A 17662-nucleotide genomic window follows, 5' to 3' on the forward strand; every position below is an offset into this window, starting at 1 on the left:
AGTCCTGTAGTCTAACCACTGAACCATCACAAAATTGTCATTGTAAAATGAGCAGTTAGCTGGTAGATTTCGTACCAACAACATTCTGATTGCAAGTCCTGCAGTCTAACCACTGGACCATTATTAGCTTGGTAGGATTCGAACCCACAACCTTGTGATTGTAAGTCCTGCAGCCTAACCACTGGACCACAGTTAGCTTGGTAGGATTCGAACCCACAACCTTGTGGATGCAAGTCCTGCAGTCTAACCACTTGATCACAGTTTGATTGGTAGGATTCAAACCCAGAACCTTGTGATTGCAAGTCCTGCAGTCCAACCACTGGACCACAGTTAGCTGGGTAGTCTTACCACTGGATTCGAACCCAGAACCTTGTGATTGCAAGTCCTACAGCCTAACCACTGGACCACAGTTAGCTTGGTAGGATTCGAACCCACAACCTTGTGGATGCAAGTCCTGCAGTCTAACCACTTGATCACAGTTTGATTGGTAGGATTCAAACCCAGAACCTTGTGATTGTAAGTCCTGCAGTCCAACCACTGGACCACAGTTAGCTGGGTAGGATTCGAACCCACAACCTTTTGATTGCAAGTCCTGCAGTCTAACCACTGAACCACAGTAAGCTTGGTAGGATTCGAACCAACAACCTTGTAACTGCAAGTCCTGCAGTCGAACCACTAAACCATCACAAAATTGTGATTCAGTAACTAGGGAACAATACTTATATTAGTCATTGTTAAACCAGCAGTTAGCTTGGTAGGATTCGAACCAACATATATGTGATTGCAAGTCCTGCAGTCCAACCACTGAACCACAGTTAGCTTGGTAGGATTCAAACCCACAAACTTGTGATTGCAAGTCCCGACGGTTAGCTTGGTAGGATTCGAACCAACAACCTTGTAACTGCAAGTCCTGCAGTCGAACCACTAAACCATCACAAAATTGTGATTCAGTAACTAGGGAACAATACTTATATTAGTCATTGTTAAACCAGCAGTTAGCTTGGTAGGATTCGAACCAACATAATATGTGATTGCAAGTCCTGCAGTCCAACCACTGAACCACAGTTAGCTTGGTAGGATTCAAACCCACAAACTTGTGATTGTAAGTCCTGCAGTCTAACCACTGAACCACAGTTAGCTTGGTAGGATTCAAACCCACAACTTTGTGATTGTAAGTCCTGCAGTCTAACCACTGAACCACAGTTAACTTGGTAGGATTCAAACCAACAACATTGTAACTGCAAGTCCTGCAGTCGAACCACTGGACCACAGTTAGCTTGGTAGGATTCGAACCTACAACCTTGTGATTGCAAGTCCTGCAGTCTAACCACTGAAACACAGTGAGCTTGGTAGGATTCAAACCAACAACCTTGTAACTGCAAGTCCTGCAGTCATACCACTGGACCACAGTTAGCTTGGTAGGATTCGAACCTACAACCCTGTGATTGTAAGTCCTGCAGTCTAACCACTGAAACACAGTTAGCTTGGTAGGATTCAAACCTTTAATCTTGTCATTGCAAGTCCTGCAGTCTAACCACTGGACCACAGTTAGCTTAGTAGGATTCAAACCTACAACCTTGTGATTGCAAGTCCTGCAGTCTAACCACTGGACCAAGTTGACCACCATCCTGGAATAGTTTCATTACTTCTGTTGATGAGTTGTGGATTGCACTATCATTCAAGAGGTCAAAGTGCAAAAGAGGACATCTGGAGATGCTGCATGTTGTTCCGAGCTAAACAAAAAAAGGGAGACGGACAAGTAACCTGTTAAAGGCAGTGGACACTATTAGTAATAGTCAAAGACTAGCCTTCACAGTTGGTGTATCTCAACATATGCATAACATAACTAACCTGTGAAAATTTGAACTCAATTGGTCATCGAAGTTGCGAGATAATAACAAAAGAAAAAAACACCCTTGTCACATGAAGTTGTGTGCGTTTAGATGGTTGATTTCGAGACCTCAAGTTCTAAATCTGAGGTCTCAAAATCAAATTCGTGGAAAATTCCTTCTTTCTTGAAAACTACATCACTTCAGCGGGAGCCGTTTCTCACAATGTTTTATACTATCAACCTCTCCCCATTACTCGTCATCAAGAAAAGTTTTATGCCAATAATTAGTTTGAGTAATTACCAATAGTGTCCACTGCCTTTACAGAGCTGTTAAATAATCAGGTTCAAGGAAAGGGATATGTTTGGTAATCACTCTTAAAATTAGTGGCAATAACAACCTTTGGTCAGAAGCCTACAGCGGATTGGGATACATATAAAAGCACTATGGAAACTAGTTAACCTCATCAACAACCAATAGCTTGTTTATTCCTCTTGTCAGGAAGTCGGCCACTGTGAATGTCAGCTTAATCATACCTTCATTCAACTGTTTGTTTATTTTTGTTTAATTTTTATAACTGTTGTTCATATGCGATGCTTTCCAGATCTGGTTAGGGATTGTTCTGTGATTTTTATGTTTTTTGTGCAATTCTGTGTCTTTTGCCCTGTTACTTTTGTGGTCTATTGTCTTTTGTGCATTTTATTTTGTTATGTTTTTTAATCGTATTACATGAAACTATCTTATTATTGTATTAACTGACCAATTGTGAATTTAAGATCGCAATTCAGGTTTCTTTTACTGCCAGTGTCTTTTTTAAATATTGTTGAATAACTAAACCATTAATAATATATTATTACATTTCACTTTCGATTCGAAAGACGAGTTTTTTTTTTTAAGCCAAGCAGTGACGCTTCTCAGTATGTGTATTCCCATCAGGGAATTTCCTTCATGCGTTGACATATTTTCTCTGGATTTTCAGCGATATCTCAAAAACCTGACCACCCTTGAAAATGTTAGTCTTATTGTGCACACCAACATTTTAAAGGATTAAACAGTCAAACTGTTCCATAAACTAAAGGTTTACTTGCCCTTTAAAGTCTGCATTTCTTCTGTGAAAGACACTGGACACCTTTGGTAATTGTCAAAGACAAGTCTTCACAGTTGGTGTATCTCAACTTGCTTGATTGCGAGACCTCAAATTTTACACCTGAGGTTTTGAAATCAAGTTCATTGAAAATTGCTTCTTTCTCAAAAGCTTTGCACTTCAGAGGGAGCAGTTACTCATAATGTTTTATACTATCAACCTCTCCCCATTACTCGTTACCAAGTGAGGTTTTATGCTAATAATTATTTTGAGTAATTACCAATAGTGTCCACTCCCTTTAAAGACTGCATTTCTTCAAATCAAATTTTATGTGTATGGTAAAAACAAAATACTGTGAATATTGTTTACTGTCAAAATAAGTGGTGTCCGTTCTGTCATCTGGGGCTGGGATGAAAGGGGCTTCTGTCTCCCTGATTCGCTTCCAGTCGATTGCGTGGAATAGTGGATGGGACTTCAGGTCTGAAGAAAGCAAGATAATATATTTGAGAAAATTATGGGAAAGCGTCATTAAAGAAAATGGCTAATGTGAACATCCTTTTTATCTGACAGTTACCAACCTAACACACAAGACAAGAACATAAACAAAAACCAAAACAACAACAACAAACTGTCAGTGTCTTCATTCATTAGCATTCGACCGGAAGTCGCATGTCTGGCTTGATCCCCAAAACAGGGATGATAACAAACAACCACATGAAACCGCGACCAAAATGGTGGTCTCTTTTAATTTGCGTAGACTACCGACGGAGAGAGCAAAAAAAAACTCCCCATCGGATTGCTTCAGAAAGAAGGAAAACGGACCTAAAACATCCATCAAAAACCTCCATGTTCCCCGTCCACAAATGACCTAAAAAACATGCTCAAAACTTACCTTTAACTATTGAAAATGCTTGAAAAATGCGAGTTCTAGTGGTTGTGTTTTTGTTAACCACCGGCCTAGCTACACGACGTACACACACGCATCACGGCAATAACCAACGGAACTTTCGCAATGCTTTCTGAAAAAACAATAAAATGGAAGTTTATTTATTTAAAAGGTGACGCAATGGGGTGGCACTATTAATAGTAGTACTATTATTGAAATACTTTCTAAATCACCAAACTATCTTTTTGAATGCATTAAGAGCTAAAAAGAAACCCTAGTTTGAGAGGATTAGGGGGAAATGCGTGAATTTGAACGCATGTTAATGAATTTGAATGATTTTTTTGCTGAAATTGGCCGGGAAACCTATATTTAATTATGAGAGTATAATTATGTTTCTGAACAATAAAATAATGTTTTAAACCTATATTTAATTATGAGAGTATAATTATGTTTCTGAACAATAAAATAATGTTTTTTAATTAATTGTTTTAAACAATTTTTTTATGTAAAAAAAAAACTTTGCCTCGATGGAACGTCGAACACACGTCCTTCGTGAGTTTGTACGTTTCGAAAAAGTTTTTTTCTTGCATTTTTTCCCGGCAATGTCGACCAGGTGTATTGCTGCTGGATGCAGCAAAACAACTAAAGATGGGATCAGTTTGCAAAGTAGTCCGGTCCGACGACCTTTCCAGCGCTGTGCAGCAAACACTTTGAGCCGTACGCTCCGAGAATCCGGAATACATTACACATTTTGACATGAAGAGAAAAGTTCTTTTCTAAAACATGACGCCATCCCAACAATTTGTCCAGCTAGTGGAGAAGTCGAAGAAGTTGGCACTGCATGCGATTCATCGCACATCGATTGACGACACGAACAGCGCCCTCTCGTGTCAGGCTTGTTTTCAAAATAACATGGAAACTAGTTTTAAAACCTTAGTTAATTTTTTATTCATATTCCACTCATCAAAACACATAATTTATTTTAGTGACAAAAGCTTTATTTTGACAAAATTTCGCACAAAATCGAATGCTTCTGAAAAGGGTCATTCGATTTCATTTTAAGACTAGTCAAATGTACTTTTACGTCATTCAATTTAACAAAATAATCATTCTATTTAACAATTCATCGAAGGTGCATTCAAATTCGCATGATTTTTTTGGGGCAGTCAATTTTGGAATTTGTGCATTCTTAAAAACGCTTGGTTAACTTGTGTTTCCTTACTTATGTTAAAGGCATGCTGCTCATTATTTTTGCACTCTTGAACATAGTTATGCCAAGATGTCTGGCACGCCAACAGATTGATGGTTGGCGAAAATTTACCCCCCAAAAAAATAAAAAATAAATATTTGCTCAGTTAACCATTAAATCTACCCAAAAAAAATAGGTAAAGTCTACTGGAAACAAAAACAAAAAATTAAGGTTCGCTTGCTTTAAAAGGGAAGTCACGAAACAGTTGCTTTTAACTTTACAGTTAATCTTATTATTCGTATTTCTTTGGTCGTACTTATTTGAATCCTCGTTTAGCGAAATTGATTGCCTCGTTACGAAATTGAAAATGATTAAATCAGCAAATCTCTAGTCGAACCAGCTTTGCTAAATTGAATAATGATTGTGCGTCATAAGAAAAGAATGAGTGTGCTAGGAATTTGAATGCCTCAAAACGAAATTGGATGACCTAATTCTGAATTTGAAACGCAGTAAAAACCGGAGAGGCAAAGTAGCTTTAATTCGAACGCCTGAAAATTAAATTGGCTGCTCATTTTCCGAAATTGACCGAGAAAACCTATATTCTAATCAGGCCCGCATCCTACCTGCAGTTATTAAAGAATATTGTTACAATGCATGAAGGACATTTCGAATAGGGGCGTAGATAAATAATTATAAGTTTTCTCGGTCAATAGCGGCAAATGAGCAGCCAATTTAACCACCAAGCTATTCTATTTCGCGCGAAATCGAATACTACTGAAAAGGATCACTCGATTTCGTTTTATGATTGGTCAAATGTAATGTTGCGTCATTCGATTTAACAAAATAATGATTCAATTTAATAATTCATCAAAGCAGCATTCAAATTCGCAGACGCTTCTTGAGGCGTGTGTGCCACGAAAAAGAATGGCGATACTCTAAATTGAACAGAGTGCTAAAGGAATTTAAATCAACTCAAAACGAAATTGGATTGCCGAATTCCGAATTTGAAACGCAGTAATAATAATAATAATAATAATAATAATAATAATAATAATAATAATAATAATAATAATAATAATAATAATAATAATAATAATAATAATAATAATAATAATAATAATAATAATAATAATAATAATAATAATAATAATAATAATAATAATAAAATAATAATAATAATAATAATAATAATAATAATAATAATAATGAAAACTTGTAAAGCGCACAAATCCACAGAAGTGCTCATGGCGCTAAAATACAAACAATAGCATTAATTAATATACAATAACAACAACACAAATTAAAATGTAAACCTAAGTTGAGAGAAATCTAGAACATGTGATATAGAATACAATAATACAAATGCAATATTATAGAAAAAAACATCCTAAAAGGTAACAAAAATAACAATAATTAAACCATTGAATCAAAATTGCCTGTTTGAAGAGATGTGTTTTCAGTTGTTTTTTAAATTGGGTCAAAGAAACGGATGATTTTACTAGTGCAGGCAGTTTGTTCCATAGACAAGGGGCAGCACGTGAAAAAGATCGGTCTCCCCATGAATGTTTGGAAATGGGCTCAATAAGGAGGCTAGAATTATAAGACCGGAGTTTTCGAGGAGGATTGTAACAACTGAGGAGGCAAAACAGCTTCAACTCGAACGCATGAAAATAAAATGGCTGCTCATTTTCTGAATTCGACCGAGAAAACCTATAATATAAAATATCAGATCTGCCATCTGACAACATAGTGCGAACAAAACATCTGCCTAATTTCCCAATAAAAGCATAAAACACATGGGTCAATCCATTTCATGTAGGCGTAAGGTCAGCAAAAACGACATCTCATTGCCTTCTCGGTTGAGGAATCGAGTCAGCAAGGTACAATAATCACAATCGGAAATCAATCACGGAGCCTTAATCACATGTGAAAATTGCCAAACAAGAACCCGGAAGTAGGCCTACGCCAGCAATTGGCCATTTACAAACAAATTAAAAAGTCAGACGGACAGCCAACTCACAACTCTGACGGCCAACTCACAACTCTGACGGACAACCCACAACTCTGACTGCCCAACTAACAACTCCGACGGATAACCCACACCTCCGACGGCCCAACTCACAACTCCGACGGCACAACTCACAACTCCGACGGCACAACTCACAACTCCGACGGACAACCCACAACGCCGACGGACAACTCACAACCTCGACGGACAACTCACAACCCCGACGGACAACCCACAACTCCGACGGCCCAACTCACAACTCCGACGGATCAACTCACAAATCCGACGGACGACCCACAACTCCGACGGCCCATCTCACAACGCCGACGGACAACCCACAACTCCGACGGCCAAACTCGAAACTCCCACGGACAACCCACAACTCTGTCCGACGGACAACCCACAACTCCGTCCGACGGACAACCCACAACTCCGTCCGACAGACAACCCACAACTCCGACGGGCCCAACTAACAACTCCGACAGACAACCCAAAACTCCGACGGCCCAACTTACATGTACAACTCCGACGGACAGCCCACAATCCGACGGACAACCCACAACTCCGACAGACAACTCACAACTCCGACGGACAACCCACAACTCTGACGGCCCAACTAACAACTCCGACGGACAACCCCAAACTCCGACGGCACAAACTAACAACTCCGATAGACAACCCAAAACTCTGACGGCCCAACTTACATGTACAACTCCGACGGACAGCCCACAACTCCGACGGACAGCCCAAAACTCCGACGGACAGCCCACAACTCTGACGGACAACCCACAACTCCGACGAACAACTCACAACTCAGACGGACAACCCACAACTCCGACGGCCCAACGCACAACTCCGACGGAGGCTGTCCTCTATGGAACACCATAGTCCTCTATGGAACACCTCAACAACTTGTTAGTGGACACATTTTTAAGGTTCGTTATTTGAAGTGCCTATGGTATCAGTCTTTAAGATTCTGGTCTTAAAAATTAATTTTATATCTTTATAACGAAGGGTACAAATTCTTTTTAAATAGTTTTTAAGTCAACCGTTGTGCGCATTTTCATTGAAAATAGCATATATAACTGTGGTCAAATAACAACTAATTAGTGGACAAATTTTTCACGGTTCGTTATTTTGAGTGCCTATGCTATCAGTCTTCAAGATTCTGGTCTATAAAATTAATTTTGTATCATAACGAAGGGTACAAATTCTTTTCAAATAGTTTATAAGTCAACCGTTGTGCGAATTTTTACTGAAAATAGCATATATTACTGTGGTTAGGTAAGAACTAATTAGTCGACCAATTTTTCACGCTTCATTATTTTTAGAGCCTATGATATCAGTCTTTCAGATTCTGTTCTTAAAAATTAATTTTGTATCATAACGAAGGGTACAAATGCTTTTCAAATAGTTTATAAGTCAACCGTTGTGCGAATTTTTACTGAAAATAGCATATATTACTGTGGTTAGGTAAGAACTAATTAGTGAACCAATTTTTCACGCTTCGTTATTTTGAGTGCCTTTGGTATCAGTCTTCAAGATTCTGGTGTAAAAAAATAACTTCTTATCGTAACGAAGGGTACAAATTCTTTTCAAATAGTTTTAAGTCAACCGTTGTGCGCATTTTCATTGAAAATAGCATATAAATTACTATGGTCAAATAACAACTAATTAGTGAACCAATTTTTCACGCTTCGTTATTTTGAGTGCCTATGGTATCAGTCTTCAAGATTCTGGTCTAAAAAAATAACTTCTTATCATAACGAAGGGTACAAATTCTTTTCAAATAGTTTTTAAGTCAATAATTGTGCACATTTTCATTGAAAATAGCTTAATTACTGTGGTTAGGTAAGAACTAATTAGTCGACCAATTTTTCACGCTTCGTTATTTTTAGAGCCTATGATATCAGTCTTTCAGATTCTGGTCTTAAAAATTAATTTTATATCTTAACGAAGGGTACAACTTCTTTTCAAATAGTTTTTAAATCAACCGCTATGCATTTATATTGTGCGCCATTTCATTGAAAATAGCATATATTACTGTGGTCAATTAACAACTAATTAGTGGACCAATTTTTCACGCTTTGTTATGTTGAGTGCCTATGGTATTAGTCTTCAAGATTCTGGTCTAAAAAAATAATTTGTTATCATAACGAAGGGTACAAATTCTTTTCAAATAGGTTTTAAGTCAACCGTTGTGCGCATTTTTACTGAAAATAGCATATAATATTACTGTGGTCAATTAACAACTAGTTAGTGGACCAATTTTTCACGCTTCGTTATTTTGAGTGCCTATGGTATCAGTCTTCAAGATTCTGGTCTAAAAAAATAACTTCTTATCATAACGAAGGGTACAAATTCTTTTCAAATAGTTTTTAAGTCAACCGTTGTGCGCATTTTCATTGAAAATAGCATATGTTACTGTGGTCAATTAACAACTAATTAGTGGACCAATTTTTCACGCTTCGTTATTTTGAGTGCCTATGGTATCAGTCTTCAAGATTCTGGTCTTAAAAATTAATTTTATACCTTAACGAAGGGTACAAATTCATTTCAAATAGTTTTTAAATCAACCGCTATGCATTTATATTGTGCGCATTTTTACTGAAAATAGCATATATTACTGTGGTCAATTAACAACTAATTAGTGGACCAATTTTTCACGCTTCGTTATTTTGAGTGCCTGGTATCAGTCTTCAAGATTCTGGTCTTAAAAATTAATTTTTATCTTTTCATTATTTTACAGATGTGTGCTGGCAGAAGGACTTCAGGAGAAGTACGCCCGGCATAAACTCCTCCGAATTGGCAATGCTATGAGCTGAACTGGAGAGTTCGATAAACCAAAAACATTTATTGGTCTTTGTAGGACAGTTACACTCTCCAAGAGAATGAAGTAGGAATAACTGGATAAGAGCAATTCTACTTGTAGCAACACCTGTTTATTTTTCAGCTTAGCAGAAATGTGGCCATTGCATATCATAGTGTGCTTCTTGCTTATGAGTTGATTGTTGTACTTAGTTTTGCCAGCAAAATGGCATAAATAAGTAACTTTAAATATTCTTCTGCCAGCACTAATCGATAATGTACCTTACATCAACAGTCGCAATAAAGGGACTGATTATTAGTAAAGGTCTGTTTACAAAATGTAAGACTTCAACAAGTATACCTCATTGCTTTTTTGCACAATTGTAATATTGTAGGGGGACCAGGACTAGGAGGGAACATGGTCGGGGATGGATCGGGAAAGTAAAATTGGCCTTGGGTGGTAGTCCAAGCCTTCCTGCTACTGCCTCATCGAGTGGGGACTTGGTTTTTTTGTACAACCCTGGCTTTCCCCCGGGCCCTGGACTGCGAGGCAATTTAAGTATATTGATGATGCTGTCAAAGTGCAGCCCCGTCAAAGTGTATATTTGTAAACGGACCTTTTTACAATTCATAAACAAAACAAAAGAAGCCTACCTTATCCTAGTATTGAATAGTTTACAGAGTTGAAGTACGAGCAGCTTGTAGTAAAGAGATGATGACGTGTTTGAATTCATGATGACGCTGCAATCTAAGTGTTTTCATCAAAGCCCTGGTGCATCTCTTGTGTGGAAACTGCTCCTCCTCATCATCTTAATGAACCTATAAACAGAAATACAAGAATAAAGAATAATTAGTAAACAATTATAAGAGCCACTGATCCAACTTAACAGTCTGGACATATCACAGCATAAGTTAAAAGTAGCGCAGGGCCTTTGGTGTAAAAGTGCCTGGAAAAAAGATACATTTTTAGGTTGTTTATTGAAATATAGGCCTAAGCAATATGACATGCCACGTGTTTGTACATGGCAGATTTAGGCCACAGCGGATTTGATGTATTTTTAATTATTTTTAAAAGGGCACCTCTTGTGGACTGTCAACTTCTACAGAACCATTGTTCATATTTTTCTGCTGAGCAAAAGGAAGCAGGATATGAGTTATAAATAGTACATGTGACAAGGCAGTTTGGCTGGTAACCTTACTCTGGTATTAGAAGGAAAATTGCTTTGTGCTAACTGCTAAGTTATTTTTGAGGCAAATAAGCTGCTCATTGAAACTGGGCACTGGGTATAAAATTTCAGGCTTGCATTTTTAACAAACATCTGTCTCATTTGAATGAAATTGACAAGTAATTTTAGCGTGTCATGGCCGAGTGATTATGAGCATCGAATTCAAGTTCTGGTGCTGATTCACCGGAGTGTGGGTTCGAATCCCGGTCGTGACACTTGTGTCCTTGAGCAAGATACTTTACTATAGTTGCTTCTCTTCACCCAGGGGTATAACTGGATACCTGTGAGGGTAGAGGTTGATATTGTATATGAAAAGCCACAAGCGCCTTACAGGTAGCTCAGGGCTGTATACTTCCCAGGTAGCTGAGAAACATTACAGGGATGGTATTGGCCCTATGACCAGGGCACTCATGTAAAGCGCAATGATACGGTTATTGTGCTATATAAGAATTTTTTACTATTATTATTAACTAAAATCTATTTAATAATAATAATATAATAATAAGACTTGTAATGCGCACGTATCCACCCGTATTTGTTCAATTATTGTACACATCATAGCTACTCAGTCTTTTGAGTTTTGTATAGGGTAAAGTAATGCAATTAAAAAACCCATTATGGAGAAAATGAAAACAAATGCAGTTGTTTACTTGTTTGATTTTTGAAATGTGAGATACATAGTTGAGACAGATTAGCTTAGGCTTAGCATGCAGTCAGAAGATGTATTAATGCATACAGGTGGTGGTTCAGCGTACATGAACAAAGTGGAGTGCAATTTGTTGTTGGGTGGGGGGGGGGGGTAGGCAGGTATAAAAAAAGGGTAACATATTGGGGGCAGATTCCAGATTGACAGAAAAGTGGGGTTCATGTTTGGGATTGAAGTACAGGGCCCTATTTCATAAAGCCATGTAAGCATAAAGCACAAACAAATCTTGCTAAACAGAACAGAAGCTAGTTGCAAGTCAAAAATCAAACTAGTGCCATCCACTCATGTTTTGCTTAGCCTAGCAGCATTTTTCTGCTTAATAGCTTTATGAAATTGGGCCAAGGCTGGTATTAATTTAAGGGGTTGCATCGAGAGGTGGTTCAAGATTGAAAGAAAGTGGGGGGGGGGGGAGGGATTGAAGTACAGGCTGGTAGTAGAAAGGGTTGCATCGAGGGGTGGTTCAAGATTGAAAGAAAGTGGGTGGATTGAAGTACAGGCTGGTAGTAGAAAGGGTTACATCTTAGGGGCGGTTCAAGATTGAAAGAAAGTGGGGGGGAGGGATTGAAGTACAGGCTGGTAGTAAAAAGGGTTACATCTTAGGGGCGGTTCAAGATTGAAAGAAAGTGGGTGGATTGTAGTACAGGCTGGTAGTAGAAAGGGTTACATGTTGGGGGCGGTTCTAGATTGAAAGAAAGTGGGGGATTATAGTATAGGCTGGTAGGAAAAAGGGTTACATCTTGGGGGCGGTTCAAGATTGAAAGAAAGTAGGGGGGTTGTAGTATAAGCTGGTAGTAGAAAGGGTTACATGTTGGGGGGCGGTTCAAGATTGAAATAAAGTGGGGGATTATAGTACAGGCTGGTAGGAGAAAGGGTTACATCTTGGGGGTGGTTCAAGATTGAAAGAAAGTAGGGGGGGTTGTAGTACAGGCTGGTAGTAGAAAGGGTTACATCTTGGGGGTGGTTCAAGATTGACAGAAAGTGGGGGGGGGGGTTGAAGCACAGGCTGGTAGTTGAAAGGGTTACATCTTGGGGGCGGTTCAAGATTGACAGAAAGTGGGGGGATTGAAGTACATGCTGGTAGTAGAAAGGGTTAAATCTTGGGGGTGGTTCCAGATTGACAGAATGACGTGGTGCATATTTTGGGATTGAGCAATTTCAGTATTATGCACTACTGACAACAAAACTGTCGGAAGAAAAATAAATAAGCAAAGTAAGCCACAACTCACCAGTATTTGCAGTAATTTCAAGTTGGAATAGTTCTGTCATCTGATGAGGATTTTTTGTGTGGTGATGGCTACAATCCTGTCTGTTGCGCCCGTAACCAATGACGATGAACACAAACCAAAGTTACTTCTAGGATTCCTAAAAAAGGGGAAACAACAACAATTGGAGTAAAAAAGTGGTTCTCTTTTGGGGTGTTAACTTTCATGCATTTTTGAAACTAAGTCTACACAATTTTTCCTTCCTCCATGATTGAACTGAAACACACGTTAAAGGTTACTCCTAGAAGTATGAGGTTTGTGCCACAGAACAAACCTCAGTTTTTGGAGTAGGGACTGATACAAACTATTAGCCCATCATCATAATATAAACACTTGAGCCAGTGGCTCAATTATGACTGAGCCAGTCTTGGCTCAATGTGAACAGAAAGAAATCACTGACTGATCGAGCCAAGGAAATGCTTTATTATGATGATTCTTCAGGCCCTAACCCAAGTTGGACTCCTCCGTTGCATGCAAAGGCACTGAAATTAAATTTTGTTGGCACTGGCGCGAAAATGTAAGTGCATTTATAAATAACAACCAATCAATTTTTGAAATAAAGGGGGGGGGGGGGTGAGTTAATATTATACAATAAAATTATTCACAAAATTAAATAATTTAAAAATACATGATTAAGCAAGAAATAAGTGAAGAAAATGGTTGTTATTATTCTACAACAAAAATATTCACAAAGGTAAATTATTCAACACAAGATAAGCACGAAACAAGGGAAGAAATGTTTGTTATTATACAACAAAAAATATTTACAAAATTAAACTGTTTAACAAATACAAGATAAGAAACAGATAAATTAGAGGGAAAGTTATCATTATTCATTAATGGTGTATTCAAATTACAAACATGGCTTGGCCAAAAAGCAGAATTGTGGAAACATACAAACGGTACAAACATTCAAATCTATATTTAGACTTTTGATAGAATCGTTTCAAATTTGATAGAAACAGTTGATAGAAAAATAGTAGAAAAAACAAAACCTTATTGTATTTGATTTACATTAAATTCTACAACATAAATTTGATTGGTTATGTTTCATTTTGTTATTAATATTACATACCTTTGCACGGATTCATGGAAAAATTCATTAAGTTCAGAAGTGAGCGTTTTGTATCAATGTACAAAACTTGAAGTAGCTCAGTCAGATCTGGAAACTTCCTGTAACAATTAAAGAAAAGAAACTATTGAAAAGTTATTTAATTTCTTGGGACTGGCACAAAAATGCAAGTGCATTTATAAACAACAATCAATAAATTTTTGAAATAAAGGGGGGGGGGAGTTAATATTATACAATAAAAATATTCACAAAATTAATTAATTTAAAAATACATGATTAAGCAAGAAATAAGTGAAGAAAATGGTTGTTATTATTTTACAACAAAAATATTCACAAAGGTAAATTATTCAACAAATACAAGATTTGAAACAGATAAATTAGAGGAAAGTTTTCATTATTCATAAATGGTGTATTCAACTAGCAAACATGCCTTGGCCAAAATGTTCAAAAGTGGTTTTTTTCTTGGGACTGGCACGAAAAATGGCAAGTGCATGTATAAAAAAAACAATCATAAAATTTTCGAAAAATAGGAAGTCAAAAGTTCAGATTATACAATCAAAATAATCACAAAATTTAATTATTTAAATATACATGCTAAGCAAGACATAAAAGGAAGAAAAACAGTTATTATTGTACAACAAAAATATTCACAATAGTAAATTATTTAAAAACACAAGATAAGCAAGATACAAGGGAAGAAAAATTTGTTATTATTATACAACAAAAGTATTCACAAAATTAAATTATTAAACAAATACAAGATTTGAAACAGATAAACGAGAGCAAAGGTATGATTATTCTTAGTGGCGTTATTCAAATAACAAACATGGTTTGGCCAAATCAGAATTGTAAAAACATTTAAATCTACTTGTTCAGACTTTTCGGAGTTGTTTCAAATTTGATTTGATTTGATAGAACAGTTGATAAAAAGATAATAGAAATACAAAACCTAATTACAAATATAAATTTGATTTGTTACGTTTCGTTTTGATATTACATACCTTTGCATAGATTCATTGTGAAATTAATAAAGTTCAGAAGTGAGCGTTTTGTATCAATGTACAAAACTCCAAGAGGCTCAGTTCGATCTGGAAACTTCCTGTTATAATTGAAGAAAATAAAAAAATTAAGAATTATTAAATTTCTTGGGACTGGCACAAATATGGCAAGTGCATTAAATAAACAATCATAAAATTGTCAAAATAAGGGAAGAAAAAATGTAATATTATACAACGAAAATATTCACAAAATAAAAGATATTAAATTTACATGATAAGCAAGAAATAAGGGAAGAAAAGCGGTTGTTATTATTATTATATAACACAGGACACTAGGCTTATCAGACGATAGCTTGAGACACCACTTCTGTGCAACAGAAGCCACTTTAACTGATGATCTGACAACCTCTGTTTGAATCACTTGGTCTGTAAATGAAATGGGGAAAAAAAGAGATAATAGATTCAAGTTTAATATTTTCCCCCACTTACAAACTTCAGAGGTAGGCCTACAAGTAGCCTACTAAAAGCAAACTTTAATATTAATTGAAATTGATCTAGGAACTTGAATAAGTAATGCCTTAAAATTCATAAACCAAGTGATTAAGTTCCCCACATTGAATCATTTGGCAACATAACCAGATATAAAAATGAGTTGTTCACGAGTTCCTTCAAATAAAAGGCCATTGCTTATTGGTAAGCGTATGGATTGTCGTAAAAAAGTGGATCACGAACTCGTCGATAGTAGTAGGCCTACGTACCTATATGGATGGATTTGACATCAAAATGTGTAATTTTTGGCAGAGATAATCTTGAATAAATGAAGAATATAGGCCAACTACGTGTACAAATTGTGTGCAGACTATTCCCTCTCGTCACAGTTCAATAAGGTTTATCGCGATTAGCAAAATATCAAGAGAGGGCGCTGTTGAACCCACACAAAGGTATCGTAGGAGGTCCTGTTTTCGAGGTGTCCCTAAAATCGTGGCAAATCTTTTACCTCTCTGTGCGCGATGTAAACAGTCCCTAGATAAAAATTGTGTGGTTTTATTTGCCAAGCAAAGAGTCTCCTCTCCCTTGACCAAAACTTAGAAACACGTAAGGCTCCACTGGTCATTTGCACTTGTAAATGCAAAAAGTTTTGTATTTTAGGCATTTCTACAAGGTTCAAAAACATGTCATAATGTTGAGGCCATATAAAAATATTTGCCCACCGAAAAAGTTTCATCACACACTATTTCAATTCACAATTCATGATGATCAAAATCATGTGACTGAATGTTTTGCTGAGCATTCTGGAAAAAAAATACAGAGGCTTAAAGAAGCCATGTGCCTTATATCATTTTCTAATATTTTGGGAGATTTTTATTTTTTAACCCTCATATCAATATTATTATTAATATTAAAATTTAAACATCAGCTTGTTGATTCAATTATCACTGTTTATTTATACGCTTTATTGTAAATATTAAGAAAGAAAAAAAAAATAATTAAACAAAATAATCAGATTTGGAAGCCAGTAATTATTCACACATTTTATATTTTTTAATTTTTTGCAAGTTACCGTGGTAATTTAGAAAATTTAATAAAAAAATATTTTTAGTAAAATGAAGGCAAACTGCTGGCTATAGAGTCATACTAAGAGTCTCAAAGAACACTTGTAGTCACTGTAGATGTTTCTTCCATGTCAGGCTTCACCAGGAAACCATACTTTCTCGTTTGCCGTGAAAACAGGAAAAACTCGAAACAAATGGGGCCTGTTGAAGTCATCGAAGATCGGTGTGTGGTGTGAACATTTCAATGTCCATCAAGTTTTAATATATGTTTGCATACTTCATATTAACAAATAAAGATAATTAGGGCATCGGTTGATATATAGCATCATTATTTTTTTCCCAATTCAAAGAAAAAGGCATAATAGCGTGAAAACTGGTAAGCGGAGGATATAGGCGTTGCGTGCGCGAGTCATAGAAACTGCATAGAAACCGCCCCATATTCCTTCCCACAATGCATTGCGTTTCTGAATCATGATAAACCTTATGTTGTGATGATGATGTTGTGCATGCCTGTCATACTTCTGTCGATAGGTGGCGCTCTAAAGTGACATTTCAACTAAATATTAAAAAATTGAATAATAATAATGTGTAAACACAATTATTACTGCATTTCCATGTTCAAAAAGCAACAGTTACTTACCAAAATATTCTACGATTCTTGTGGAGCTTGCCAAATTGTCTAAGTGCATCAAAAACATGTAACTTTGTGACATTTTCTCGTCGTCTGAAAGACGTAAAAACGTCCACGCGTGTGCTGAACGCCATTTGGTTTAGTTGGACCATATTCACCCGAGTGCGCATGTCCCGCTCACATATGCATCCGCCCTGCATCATAGTCCCAAAATGTTGATATTAAAAGTTAATGCAACTATTTTAAGCAAATTTTCTTGTCAAATCAAGTAATTCTATTGAATTCCTTGACTTTGCAGTGTTTAATATTATAATTGAGAGGCAGAGGGCTCCTTTCCCGACGCGCGGAGTGATATCTCCGACCTATTCAAGGTAAGTTTGGCACACACCATGACGGTACCACTTGTTAAG

At 36.8% G+C, this 17662-nt stretch overlaps 1 long non-coding RNA gene across 1 annotated transcript; it reads right to left on the reverse strand.

Annotated features, from left to right (window-relative positions):
* Nucleotides 1–1541: 1541 nt before the first annotated feature.
* Nucleotides 1542–17385, reverse strand: LOC117291610. Its single transcript, XR_004519169.1, has 8 exons — nucleotides 17262–17385; nucleotides 15072–15169; nucleotides 14074–14171; nucleotides 12963–13098; nucleotides 10459–10623; nucleotides 3806–3932; nucleotides 3283–3393; nucleotides 1542–1733 (listed from the first exon to the last, which is right to left on the reverse strand). It is a non-coding gene; the product is annotated as an uncharacterized LOC117291610 (long non-coding RNA).
* Between the last annotated feature and the right edge of the window lie 277 nt (nucleotides 17386–17662).

Source organism: Asterias rubens, chromosome 6, assembly GCF_902459465.1.
Source record: "Asterias rubens chromosome 6, eAstRub1.3, whole genome shotgun sequence".
NCBI classification, from domain to species: domain Eukaryota; kingdom Metazoa; phylum Echinodermata; class Asteroidea; order Forcipulatida; family Asteriidae; genus Asterias; species Asterias rubens.